Genomic DNA, 14757 nt, shown 5'->3' on the forward strand with positions numbered 1-14757 from the left:
GCCTGACTTTAAATTATACTACGAAGTGACAATAATCAAAACAGCATGGTATTGGCAGAAAAACAGAAATATAGTTAATGTTTTAAAGTATGTATAATTCTTAAATAGATCCTTTAAAGGAGTTCTGGTCTAATATGGGGATATAAGAGTGTTCTGAACTCACCTCCTACCATAGACACATCAAATCTACAGCTACATATAGAGTAATTGAAATAAATTAATTAAAATCAATTGAAAGAAATCCATAAACTAGCTGAGGGATTCTTACACATTGGGCAAAGGAGAAAATACCCATATCACTCACATGAGAATTTGGACTGAAAGTGGTTCTACATAACAAAAAATTATCAGAAAGAGAAATTTAAAAAATAATCAATTTACAATAGCATTAAAAAGAATAAAATACTTAGGAATAAATTTAACTAAAGAAGTGAAATGTCTATACACTGAAAATTAGAAGACATTGATGAAAAATTGAAAAAAAACATAAATAAATGAAAAGATATTTTGTGTTCATGGATTGGAAGACTGAATATTTTTAAATGTTTATCTTATCTAGAGTGATTTATAGATTAATGCATCTTCTATTAAAATACCAATGATATTTTTTACAGAAATAAAAAATAATTCTAAAATTTGTTCAAAATCACAAATTATTCTGGAGTCGATACAATCTCAAGAAAGAATAACAAAGTTGAAGACAGCACACTTTCTGATTTAAAAATATTTTCCAAAGTTATAATAATTTAAGTAATATGTTATTGTCATAAAACAGACACATAGATCAACGTAACAGAATAGAGAGCCCAAAATTAAACCCATACATATATGGTCAATTAATTTACAACAAAGGAGCAAAGACTATACAAAGAGGATAGTAATTTTTTAAATTTTATTTTATTATTAGATTCAAGTATTCAGTATCTTTAATAAATGTTGCTGGGAAAATCAGACAGCCACATGCAGAAGAATAAAACTGAACACCTATCTTATACTATGTACGAAAGTCAACTTAAAATGGATTAAAGACTCAAATTTAAGACTTGAAACCATAAAACTTCTAGAAGAAAACATAGGAGGTAAGTACTTTTACATAGATCTAGGCAATAATTTTTTGGATTTGATGCCAAAAAGAAGGGCACCAAAAGCAAAAATAAAAAGTGAGGCTATATCAGGATAAAAGGCTTCTTCACAGAAAAGGAAACCATCCACAAAATGATAAAGCAACCTACAGAATAGAAGAAATAGTTGCTGATCATATATCTGATAAGGGATTAATATCCAAACTATAGAAAGAACTTAGCAACTCAATAGGCAAAAAACAAATAATGCAATTAAAAAGTGGGCGGAGGAACTTAATAAACATTTTTTTCAGAGAAGATAGAAAAGTGGTAAACAGTCACAATAAATGATGCTAAACAAAACTAGTCATCATTTAAATGCAAATCAAATACACAATGAAATATCTCTTCATACATGTTAGAATGGCTACCATTGAAATACAGAAGATAATTAGTGTTGGTGAGAATGTGGATAAAAGGGAGCCCTTGTGTACTATAAATGGGTTTGTAAATGGTGCTGCCAGTATAAAAAGCAATATGGAGGTATCTCAGAAAATTAAAAATAAAACTACCATATGATCCAGCAAATTTCACTTCTGGGTATATATTCAAAAGAAATTTAAAGAGAATATTGAAGAGATATCTGCACCTCCATGTTCATTGCAGCATCATTCAAAATAGGCAAAATATGAAAATAATCTAAGCATCCGATAATGAACTAGTGAATAAAGAAGATAACATATGTATATATATGTTAGAATGGCTACCACCTCTCACGCACACATCTATACAAGGGGAATTTCTTTTCCTATAACATTTATGAACCTCAAGGGCTATTATGCTAAGTAAAATAATCCAGACAAAGAAAGACAAATATTGCTTACCTGTAAGATTTATTTTCTTTTTTTTTTAATGAAGCAACCCTTGGTTGACCTCAAAGATTGCAAGGACCTTGTCAGCTTACAATCTTATTTTTTAAGCCTACAGCACCTGGTCTTCCTAGGTGATCTCCCATCCAAGTACTAACCAGGCCCAACCCTGCTTAGCTTCCAAGATCAAATGGGATCAGGCTTGTTCAGGATAGCATGGCCATAGACAGATTTTTTTATTTAAGTCAAACTCTAGAAACAAAAGTAGAAAAGTGGTTGTCAGGGGCTGATGGGTGGGAGAAATAGGGAGAGGTTGGTAAAGGGTACAGACTTTCAGGTATAAGATAAATAAGTTTTGAGGATCTAATGTGAAACATGGTGATTATAGCTGATAACACTGTATCTCATAATAAACTTGAAAAGAAAATTATTTTTTATCTTATAAAATTTATTATTCTGATTAGAAAAAGACAAAGGTACAATAATATCCAAAAATATTGAGAAAGACAATAATGCAAGAAAAATCAAACAAGCAGCATAAATGCATTAATAACAGAAAATGAAAGTGTAAGAATGAACAATAGATGATTTAAACAGAAAATGTATGCAGAATTATGAGTTTAGTTTTAATAAAGTAGCATTTATGATAATGAGGTAGCCCACTATTTTGAAGAAAATAGCTTTAGGCTTTCCCTATTTTCATGCTTACATACAAATCAACAAAGAACAGATGTTGTTGCGCTATTGACTGCTGCTATTTGCTCCTATCACTGTTAAGCAGTCTGTAAAAATGAGAGACATACTTCTAGTATTTGAGGTGCTGATTACCCAAAGCTTGGGCCAAGTAAACTCAAGAAAGGCTAAGGACTGGCAGAAATAATCTCTTCTTAGTGAGAGCGCTGTGCCCTGGTACGTTTTTCCACTGAGGCACTTAATTCAGTGCACCACTGTATTTTTTACTTTATCTTTTCTCCTCAACCATGATTTTCTTTGAGGGAAGGTTCTATGTAATAGTCACCTTTGGGTCTCCAGGGCCAAGCGCTGTGCTTGGTAACAGTGATACTTCATAATGCTGGCTGAGCCGATGAAGGAGGCTCATCTGGTTCAAAAGTCCTGATTTTGAGGGGCCACAGGCCTTTTGAGTTGGCCTGGCTTCCCATTCTAGCAACGAGAAAGATGCTCTAGTGCCTGGGACACAGAGTTAACCTCTACAGATAAAAGTGAGTTAAAATGAGCTTGCTAGTTCCATGTCAGAGTTGACAAAGTCTAAGAGGGAAAAGAAAAGTGTCACTGCAAGGATAGAAGTGCTCTTTAGGGAAACAGCAATGAAACTGCTGGGGATGGAGATAAGTCAGCTTCAATGATCTCATCCAAGGACAGAGGACATTTCTCACTGAAGTCAAGAAAGTTCTGAATCTAATCCCAGGTCAACAGAGACCATCACTAGAAACAAAGTGATCTGGAGCTGGAAGATAACAAACATTACTCTTTTCCTCTAAGAAAAGTAAACAGTCTCTAAACCTTAAACTGGCCATATTTTAAAAGTTTATTTTTAAGTACTAAACTTATAATGTATCTTTCTATAGATATAATAGGTAAAGTTCTCATGCTGATGGCTCACAAAAGCTGACTTAAATCCATGATGGTACCTGGAATGTGGAACCACAGAACACCTCTGCAGCCACAGCTAATTACCATGAACAATACTGTGTCTATAATAAAAGTGCACTTCTATATGGGATGGCAGGAACCCATCTAGCGCAACTCCATAGTCAGAGAGGGCAGGTAAGATCTTCCAAGACATTAGTGGCACATTAATGCACACTATATCCCAGGCTAAATAGCATCCACAGAAACAGTATTATCAGTTCCTCCTTAGTTTCTGCACTGGAGTACAAAAGCCCGTTGTACCACAAAAGACAAGTCTCACACTCCCACTGCCAATCTATACTTTCATATCTTTCTTAAAACTGTGTCACCACACAGAAGACAATAAAACTAATTTAAAAAATTAAAAAATAGCCTCTATCAAAAAATAGTCTATATACATATGTGTTTTTGTGTGTATATATTGTAAAAATGTATATCCAAAAATGCATAAAAATTATATTCAAGATACACACAACAATGTTATCAGCAGTTAGGATGTTTGAGTGGGGCAACTATAATTTACTCTGATATATATTAAATTGCTTGACACTTTTATGCAAGAAATACATTTAAGAAATTGAACATATTTTTCATTACTTGTATTTTTATTTGATCTATTTATTTTTATAGCTATTCTTCCTGTTTATAATATCTAGTTGTATGTTCTTCCTAAATCTCACATTTTAGATAAATAATCAAGAAAGAAAACCTTATTTTTAATAAGATAGGATCATTTCTGTAGCATAAAACAGTAAGTACCATAAAAAATTCATAACGGACACTTGAGGTCCATGATTTCATAATCATCTCTGAAACTAGAATAAGATCTAAGGCTTAATATTTAACCCTCAGCATGGATTTAATAATCCTACATGTCTCTAATGGAAGGAAAAATTATGAAATAATGTGTTTCACATTTTTACTATTGTCTTTCATAAATGATGATAAACGTTTTATTAGTATTATTTGTGATCTCAACAATGGGCTAACAAACAGCCCTGGACTGGTTTCATTGTTATGTTGGTTTCATTGTTATGTTATGTTGACTCAGCCAAAGAGAGTATTTTTGGATGCATACAAGCAAGAAGCAAGCAGATTGAATGAATTAGCTCAAGCAACATTTATATTGGTGTAATGAGGCAGCATAATCTAAATAAATTACCTCCCATGAAATTTTAACAATCTAGGAGAACAATACAAATTTACCAAAAAGAAAAATAAATTCTTTTTATCATTGCAAAATTTAAAGTTTCATGAAAATGATGGAAACTTAAAAGTAAAAGACATTTTTTTTTTATTTTTAAAAAATCACGTGTCCAGAATTAAGTATGCACAGTTATAATGATGATGCTTATCCTATTTAAATTAGTTATGCTAGCCTTTAGGTCACTGTTAGAATCTACTGTTGTATTTAGTATATGTTTTTCTATAAATTTGAATTTTAGCATTGTTAAATTAACTCAAATATTTCCAAAAGTAACATTATTATTTACCTAATTATCATGCATTCTCATAATTCACATGGCATTCTTTTGGCAGGAAAATAAAACTACCATCAGAAATACTCTTTTAAAACACATGAAAACTCTAACTACCCTGAAGTTCATGTCTTGGTGTGGTGGAAATAAAAACTTGGATGGAAATAAAATAGAATAATCCTTTGAGATTTTCATATCTTTCATTTAAATTATAAATGTAACAAATTCGTATGGTACAAAAAATCAATATTAAAAGTTTTAAAATAAATAGTTGAAATCCCTATTTTCTTGTTTCTGACTTAATCAACTCAAATATTGGCATGCTTTTATTTCTTTTTAAATTACATAAACAGAAATAATCTAAACATATTCTTATGCACTTACTTTTTACACTTAATGTTGTATCTATTACACATAACAGTAGATGCATTTTGGACATTTATAAGGCTTTAAAGATTTAACTCATTTTCTTTAAACTTGCATAGTATTCGATTACATGGATATATTATGTTTTATACCTATACCACTACTGGTTTAAATTGCTTTCATATTTGTTTTAGCTATACAAGCTATATTGCAAAAAACATCTTTAGAGGTACCTCTTTGTGGACATAGGCATATACATCATTAAGTTAAATTGCTACCGTTGGAATAGATGAACCAATGATTTTGAGTGATGTTAAATTGCCATTTAAAAATAATCTCACTTTCTACTGTCATTAATAGTATATAGGAGATTCTGTGTCCTTCTTTCCACTCCTAAATTTTAAAATCTAATTAAATTGCCTCAATTTAGTGTCCTAGTTTCTAGTTTCTTTCTAAATCACCACACTCAGATCTCTCATTACTATAAATATCAATTCAGCTTGATATAGCAGAAAGGAACTCCCAAGAAATAATTGAGTTTTTAACCATTCATTATTTCTGGAACCTGGGGCTATACAAGTGGTTATAGCAGAGGGAATTACAGCCTAGGAAATGTGAACAGATGTAGAGGTCAATGTGAGTTTAAAGGCAGTCATCAATCAGATGTTTTGAAATAATATTTAATAAAAGACTATTACATAAAGAAGAAATTAGAGAAATAATTGAGAGTCACCAGAAAGAGGTCAACATCTACCAAAATTTGGAGAACACAAAAGATTTCTATTTTCATATGCAAATCTTGAAAATCTAGTACTATAAATTTTAACTCTTTTCTTATCAGACTACTCATCCATCTTTGTGTATAGTCTCCCTCAATTAAAAATATAAATGAGATCGGTACAGCGGCATTGGCATAAGTGTCCAATAAAATTTTCTGATAAGATCGGATTGCACTTAGCCTCCACTTTAGGACTATCTTGTAAGTGAGACTGACTGAATACTGTACCATTCAGAGAAGAAAACTCCAGTCAGTAACTAGAGTAGACACTCTTAGTGACCTTCCCATACCCCCTTGGCCCCGACTGTATCCTAACATATCAATTCAAATACTTCTGATTTCAAATACATGAAACTCTTTGCCTCGTGATTTATCTATCTGTTCCTTCCATTGCACTTCAAAGGGCAGTTAGTATTTTCCAGGAGCAGGTCTCAAACAGTGACTGATAGCAGTTGGTAGATAAATACTTTAGTTCCCACTGGTAAAGTAACTGAGCTTTCATGTTTTCTCTCAAAGTTCCTCAGTAAGACCTGGTTTTTCCAACCATGCACCTTTTACTGGCTTCTTTTCCTTTCCTGTCTCACCGTGGACTCCTAAAAACTTACATTTAATTTCTTTTCTCAGTGTTTGTTTCTGGGATTAGCTCAACTGAGGAGAGCAACTTTCCATTATAGTCATACCAAAATACCAAGCAGGCTTCACTCTGCTTCATAACATCAGAACTGAGCGGCCATAAAAATAGAACTGCGCTCTAACTAAAACCTAAAAAACAATATCTGCATGAATGTATATATGTGTACATATATATAGTTTAAATATATTTATAGTTTATATATGAACTATATATACATATATATATCTACAACTATCTATCTATATATAAACTTTAATGCAGTCTAAAATAAACAGAATAATATGTCTTAGTGTGTTAAATTAATATGCAGGCACTCATATAGAAAACTATACTTCAAACTTAATTAAGCAATAAAATAAGAAGCTTGTTTCATTGGACATCACCTATGTGTCATCTACTGGAGGAAGTAATTAAATTTGATAGAAATCTTGTTCATTTAGAAACTGCCCTCAATCTTTTGCTACAGAGAAAAAAAATATTAAATTTAACTGAAGCTATAGCTTCTAAACAGAGATATGTGGTGAATCTATTTACTTTTAAAGTATTAATACGAATGGACTCTTTCAAGTCAATGTTAACAAAGGTACAATATTATAAAATAAAAGCAAAACACTTTAAAAGTGTTTAAAATTTTTCCAAAATTTTGAAAATTTGGGATAAATATTTGGATTCTAAAGTAAGCTGGATGCTTAAATGTTCAAAATCATAATCAATTATAGTAAAAATATATACTAAGTAAAAACATTTTGTTCTCCAACCATCTCAAGGCAAATAAAAGCTTTATAAAATAAAACAAAATAAAGATAGTTTCAGTCAAATATTTAAAATTGTATTTTCTCTATAACTCAAAGTGCCATTGCAGGCTACAGTATTATTAACAATTATTTTTATGGGGTGAAAACTTATGTAGAATAAATTAAGCTTTTGTTGAATGGTTAAAAAAGTCAAATTTTTGTTGAAACTTTGTTTCTTTTTCTATATTAAAAATATACTTTAAATCCCCATAACAAGTAGCACCTTCCACAGTTCAAATTAGGATCATACCCTGATCATATCGACTATTAACTTTATAGTTAATTGTACATGTTACCTATTAATAATTCCTGAAAATAATGTTTTCTGAACAGCTTAGGAAATACTCATATAATTTTTCCCAAAGAGAGAATACTCAATTTAAACCAAATAAAAATTTATGGTATATAATGCCAATTTGGAGGTATTTCATTGCCTTTGCTCTGAGACTCTCACAGGGATGTATAGTTACATTGACCTTGAGAAAGGGCATTCTCGGGGATTCATTTTTTAGCATGACTGCTCAGCTTATCTCAGTGGTCTTTATATCATTGATTATGTTTTATCTTGAATAAAATTGCTATTTTTGAAAAATTCAAGAGCTAGATTAATAGGATACTCTGAATTTATATTGACAAAAAGAGGATTATAAAATTGTGCAATTTTTATTTTAGTTTTTTACCTAAGAGTGCCAATTAGAATCAGGGGATAAAATTTTCTATATACAACTTTTTTGCCCTAATTTTCATTCTCTCTTATTCTATCTTTTTTCTTTTTCATTTGTTTTATTAGTTTCAAGTATACAGTACATTGGTTAGACGCTTAGATAGTTTTTAAAATGGTCCCCCTAATTTCTCTTTCTCTCCTCTGGGTCTCCACCTAGCCATTATATTAATGCTAACTGCATTCCATATACTGTGCTCTCCATCCTATTCTATCTTTTGTCATGTCTTTCTACTCCTCCTCACCTCACCTTTTTTCCTTCTTTTCTTTCTCTCTTATTTCTATTTTTCTCTTATCTCCTTGAGCATAGAAAATATGTTCACTGATAAGGCCTGAAAAAGTTTCAGATTTGTCCTCCTGAGACAGAATTTTTGTGAATTTCCCCCCCAGATAAAGTAACAAAATGTTTAAGGAAGATAATATGTGGTCCAGGTTGAGTTGAGACTTATCTACACACAATCAGTGAGAGTGGTAGATGACATGAGAGTTGAGGGCTACTGAAGTTTACTTCATCTACAAATAACGGCTACAGCATGACAGCTCTTAAATATTTTAGATGGTCGAACTACTACGTGTAATAATATGACTTGAAAAATATTCAATGTACCTTTAGTTAGGAACTACTGTGTGAATAATAAAGATTAAAGAAACTTTAACAAAGTTTTGTTTGCTTTTCTGTGTGTGTTTTTTAAAAAAATTATTCACCGGTATAGTATGACAGTACACTAAAAGAAAATTATAAAAATGATAGATTTATCTTAAGTATCACACTCCTCCAACTTGTCTACTGGCCTCCTGTGTGTACTGTTGTAGCATAGGTTCTTCACTATGCCTAGTACACAAAAGTGTGTTACTAATGTAATGACTACACTGTCGACTTACCTTCCTAAGAACAATAAGAAAACATATCTTCCTATTGTTTCCTTCTTATAAAAAAAGTGTGAAAGAATCTATTCTAGCACATTCTCAATTAGAACATAGAAATGACTAAGATATGAATAAAAGCATTTTTTCCTACAAATAATGACTTCGATAATATTAATCCAGAAATTTGGACTTGCTAGTATAATTTCAGAGTATTTTCAATTATTTTCTAGGATCATATACGAAATTGTAAAATATACAATCAGTAATATTAAATTTATTGAAATATTTCCATTTGGGAATGTGTCTAAAGTTACCTGATTTACAAGCAATTCCAAAAACATTTTTGTATTCCACACCTTTTAGCTCAGTGTTAAATTTGTTGCTAAATTAGTGCTTTTTGAATAATATATTTTATTGAAAATGGCAAGATAATAATTTTACATAAAAATTCCACTTATTAACAAATTATACTTAAAATATTACTATTTTTTGATTTATGAATAACACTATCTCTTTTTGAAATTCATCCTAAGTGTAGAATTCAGAATAATTCTTGAGCTGTCTGGAGAGCTTAGGGAATATTAGTTAATATTGATTTGAAGGGAATGGTAGTCTTAGTTACCAAATCAGCCAGCATCTGCAGCCGTGGTGTTTCCTTAGAGAACTGCAATTCAATTATTGGTCATGCCACACTTGGCTTCCTCCTTAAGATTGACTGCACTATATTATGCCAATTTAGAGGTGCTCATTGCCTTTGCTCTGAACTCTCACAGGGACGTATAGTAAAAAAACTGCCATGTTAACCTTGGGAAAGAGCATTCCCAGGGATTAATGTTAACACCTTTTCGCTCTATTGTTAACTATTACCTTTATCCAGACAATCATTAATCTCTAGAAATATACTTTGACCCATGGTTATTAAAAGTTTTAATATTTTGAGATGTAAAAGGTTAAAAAAAAAGCAAACCTATTAAACTGAGTTATGCCTTTCTCCAGGCAATGGCAAAGTTGAAATTATTCTTAAATATAACAAATAAAATTCTAAAGACCACTAGGTTTATGAACATTTAGGTTATTATTTATTATGGCTGAATGTGGCTGCATTAGATCAATCTCTTTCACATTCACCTATGCTTAACTTAAATATTAATTGAGAATATATCTTGTATTTATGTTTGTTTGCAAGTTAATATGAAAACATGTAATCTATTTATAATAAAAAATAATTTTCTTGTGACTAATTTTCACAATGCTATTTAATTTGTAGAACAAGAGTTTAAAAAGTTATATGTGAAAAAGCAATGCTTTGGTTCCACTTTATAGATTCTGATCAAATAAGTTAAAGGTGAGTTCAAGTTTCTGAATAGTCCAGACATTTACAAAGAATATTAATGTACAGACAGATTTTGAAAACATTCTGATTTAAATTTCCCTTTAAACTTGAACTTAAAAAAAGTTAAGTACTAGAAAGCATTTTATAATTCTTAAGGATCATTAGAGCTTTTTTTTTTTAATTTACATAGTCCAATATCACTAAAATCTAGAAACAGTTGTAATTTTAAAGTATAATATAATTTACCCAAATTAATTTCATTGAATAGGGCAATTGTCAAAAGTGGTTTTAGAAATACAATTAAATATTTGACATTATAATAACATACATATCAGAAGTTGAATTTGCACACTTCTTAAATATTATATAATGCCATTGTTTCAAAATTCATTCTGAGCTAGAGGGAAAAATTTAATATTCTCAAATCATTTATAAAAATAGCATAGCATTAATATCACAACTCAATATTGATAGTACAAACTGTAAAGATATATAGGACAAATTCCACATAAAGTGTGCAGACTGTTCTAATAAAATGTAAAAAAATGAGTAATATAACTAACCATACAACTTTGACAACTTAGGGTTTATCGAAGTATTTTAATAGTAATTTTGTAGTATAATATTTATGAACACAGTTTGTCCCATAAAAAATTAAAGAAAATAAGGCAAATAATTATATCCATAAATGCCAAAATGGCATTTGTTAATTTTTAGCAAGTTTTCCTACTTTTTAAAAAAGATAAGATAGGAATAGAGGGGAAATAACATAAAAACTACTTTAAAAATAAAAAATATATATATTTTAAATAAAATCCACTAAGTTTATTTTAATAAGCTTAGGTAATAGAAAGTAATTCTTACTATTAATGTTAGTTTTATGATTGACTTAAAGGTAAAATTTCATACTATGAAATAATGCAGATGCAGAGAAGTATAATTTTATTTTATCCATAATAGGCTTTATAGCTTCTAGAAAACTCTACTAAAATATTCTAAGACTAATAAACAAATATAGATAAACATTTAAGATAAATGTATACAATTTATATTCTATAGTGAGTTATAATCTATATTGAAGTAAATGTGAAAAAGTCAATAACTAATGTTTCTCCATAGAAATAAACACATGAAAAAAAAAGAGAAAAAACTTTTTTGAGTTAGTAACAAAATTATAAAATGTCCAGATGTAAAATGCAAAAAACTTTAACACTGAATTGAGAAATATAAAACAAGATGTGAAAATAAAGGCAAAAATACAATATTTTTGGCTAGGACTTTTACTTTCATAAACTATCAATACTCTGCATATTAAATATAAGCATTTACATCCAAAATCACAGGGTTTCATGTTTTACTTGTATACATTAATTTTAATTTTACCAGATTAATGAAACATTAAAAAAGTCACAGAAATTATAAACAAGATGAGGGAATGGAGAAATAATCTCTGTAATGTAACAGAAATGTTTTGGGCACCCCAATAGACAGATTATTTAGTTAATTTAGAAATAGATCAAGTAAATACGAGGTGTTATATGGAAACGATTGTGGAGGAGACTTTCTTAGTTGAGAGATAAAAGTAGGTAATGTAAGACAATCTTTTTGTGATTTAAAATTAATGTATGCCATTTATAAAACCAAAGCACTGGCGATAGAGTTAAAAAAAATGTTTGTAATGCACATATCAAGTAACTTTTACAAATTTACAAGAAATAAATATATAAAATATCCAATAGGATACAGGAAAAATATATAAATAGGGAATCTATAGGACAGTAAATAAAAGTACTGTCAATGTGAAAATTTGCACAAGTGTACTGGTAATTAGTGAAAAGCAACTTAGAGAAAAAATAGATAACATTTATGATTATATTTATGTAAAAATAAACTTCTTTTGTAATCTATCTATCTATCTAATCTCATCTATCTATCATCTATCATCTATCATCTACCTATCATCTATCTATCTAATCTATCTATATGGAGGAAAGTGTGGAAGGAGACACTGTGATTTAAATATTCTTAGCTCAGAGAGGTGGGAATTGGACTCAAGTTTACAGATGAGATGATTAGCATTCTGTTATATATTTTGTACTGTATTCATTCAACAGATGTTTGTTAATTTCTGTTATAAGCTGATTACTCTTCTAGTTACTAAGACTATGTAGTGAAAACAAGGTGCAAAAATTACTGCCATCAATGATAAATATAAAAAGATAAATAAAAAAATATAATTTTCAGTGTTCATGCATGTTATATAGTTGTAACATAAAATAAGAGGGGGAATTATACATAAAATTTTATCATGAAAATTGAATAAATTACAAAATATGCATCAATTTAAAATATTTTCATCATTTCTTTTCCCCCCTCAAACTACATTGCTGAATCTATAAAAAAACTTGTAAAAGCAAACAGATTTCATTGCTTCTCACCCTTGACCATTGCTGACATTTTCCCATGTTTTAAGCTACACAAAATAGTTTTAAGGTTTTAGTTACCTTTAGTTATCCAGTGCTGTGTCATATAGCTAATTCTTCTAGATCTTATCTTAATTTTTGTTTCACATTGGTAGTTGAAAACAAGCTGAAAGCTTGGCAGAAGTGTTTTGTTTTTGCTTTTCTTTAGTATCCTAAGGAGATAAAAAGCAAGTGAAGATTAGTGCTGCATTTTATATTCAAAGTCGAAATAAAGAAAAAGAGATTGCATCTATATATATATTAATTTACATAGTGTGAAATGTCTTCATAAAAAATTCATTAAAAAGATTTTTCAAAAAAAGAACTGTAATTAAGACTAACGTTTACAACAGCTTTTTTTAAGAACATAAAATTATATATGTTAATATATTTTTAAATAAAAAATACATGTCATTACTCTTTAATAATTGGTAAAATAATACATTTTACAGTATTGCCTAACAGTGCAACAAGCATTACAATGATATTGCATTATTTAAGGTGTTTCTTTTACAGTGTTTTCTCTTTCCTTATATTTATCCTAGGACTTTCCATGTTATATGCTCTCATTCATTTCACTAACCACAGTTCATAGTATATATTTGTCCGATATATCAAATGTAATATTGATCTCAACTCTTAATCTTTATGTTTCATGAAAGCAAGGGCTATTTTGTGTTTTGGTCAATATTATATCCTTAGCAGCCTGCAGTGTCTTGTTTGTAGACACTGTTTTCCCACCCTGAGAAAGAATAATATAATCCCTGACAGATAAAACTTTTGGGGGCAATAATTTCTTTTCATTTACTCCTCTCATTTTACTATACCTAATTCTAAGATCCTATACAAGGAAAAAAAAAAGGATTTGCAATAAATCTTGTGTTGATAAAACAAAATATTTCAAAGGAGATTTACTTATGGTATCTTTTGTTATACTTGGAAACATCTTTCTGTTGAAGAGAAGATTTTCTTTTAAATGTTAGATTATGTATCTAATTCAAAATATACACACATCAGAAAAGTAATGAAGGGTAATATATTAATGTAAATTTAATTATGGTCATTGAATATCATTGTCTTTTCTTCTTGCTTTCTAAATAAAGTCACAAAAGAAAAAAGAGATTAATATTCATTTCTAATGTTCAGTCAATTAATGAATATAATTATGTGGCTTTCCAAGAATCATTGTAGATTTTGAGATTAAATTAGTCTTGAATTAGCAATACAAATTTGATATAGATATTGTAAGCACCCTAGTGGAAGGAACTATAAAAAAATACTTTATAAATTTTAATACCAATAAGAATTTGCAAGTTTTAGCCTAATTATATTAATGTGCTTAAGTCAATCATAGAATGTCTTTGTATTTATGTTTTATTATACTTTGAAAACCCATTTTTAATGAGAAAAACTGAAAAAGGTGTGCAGGTCATGGCCAAAATGAGTGACCTGCAAATTAATTAATATAAGTCCATGTATCTCAATTGCAAAGATTAATTTTTTCAGTTAAGTATGCTGCTCTCTTAATATAATTGTTTTACATTAATAGTCATATATTGGCTTTCACAGCAGGAAGCCATATTTAACATTTTGAAACATTTATGTTTTAAAATCAAAGCCTAAAATTTTACTGAGTGAAACAATAGTATTTACAAGCAAAATAACTTCTCACATATTCACTATTATTTTTCTCACATTTTTGCTACTTATATAAAATATTGCCTAAAAAAGCAGAAGGCGGCTG

At 29.5% G+C, this 14757-nt stretch overlaps 1 pseudogene; it reads right to left on the minus strand.

Moving 5' to 3' along the window:
- Positions 1–2039: 2039 nt before the first annotated feature.
- Positions 2040–2158, minus strand: LOC111731043 (annotated as a pseudogene).
- Positions 2159–14757: the final 12599 nt, after the last annotated feature.

This window comes from Pteropus vampyrus, unplaced genomic scaffold (assembly GCF_000151845.1).
Source record: "Pteropus vampyrus isolate Shadow unplaced genomic scaffold, Pvam_2.0 Scaffold10, whole genome shotgun sequence".
In the NCBI taxonomy this organism is placed as follows: domain Eukaryota; kingdom Metazoa; phylum Chordata; class Mammalia; order Chiroptera; family Pteropodidae; genus Pteropus; species Pteropus vampyrus.